Source organism: Pleuronectes platessa, chromosome 11 (genome assembly GCF_947347685.1).
Source record: "Pleuronectes platessa chromosome 11, fPlePla1.1, whole genome shotgun sequence".
Classification (NCBI taxonomy): Eukaryota; Metazoa; Chordata; class Actinopteri; order Pleuronectiformes; family Pleuronectidae; genus Pleuronectes; species Pleuronectes platessa.
Genome location: NC_070636.1, coordinates 18,022,996 through 18,023,662, shown reverse-complemented (window position 1 = coordinate 18,023,662; position 667 = coordinate 18,022,996).

Sequence of the window (667 nt, the reverse complement as noted above, 5' to 3'; positions counted from 1 at the left end):
TATCTATTCGAGAGTCTGATTTTACACAGTCAAATCCACATTCTTACAAACAACAAGATGACCTATGTCTGGTCTCTACATTGCTTCTGAGTGTTTATTAGAGAAACAGTGGTGTGAAATATCATATCTTCAAGAGCTAGCTTTTGTTTTAGCTCCTTATAGGATATAAATATGAATATGAATTTAAACAATATAAATCCCTTCAGTCGGTTTTGCTTGACAGTCAGCTGGGATATAAAGTACATTTGAAGTAAATGTGCTACAACCTTTTAGATTTTTTTTTTTGTTGAGTTTTTGTGAATTGAAACCCGAAATTAAGCCAAAGCAATTGAACAATACTAGACTTCACCAGTAGATGGCACTGTGGTTTCTCTCTCCAGTCTGATCCAAATACACTCTCTCTCCGTCTTGTTCTCTCTCTCACTGACCACAAATCCAATTAGTGGTCAGTCTGGGGGGGATTTCACTGTGAATCCTCCACCAGGCTGACATCAGAGATCTCTGAGACACCCTCTCTCTCTCACACACACACGCATCCAGATAGACGTGAACAGAGAAACATATTCAATCCAACACACTGCGATACATAAAGCGTCAGCACACACACACACACACACACACACACACACACACACACACACACACACCACCACCCCCCCCACCCTAC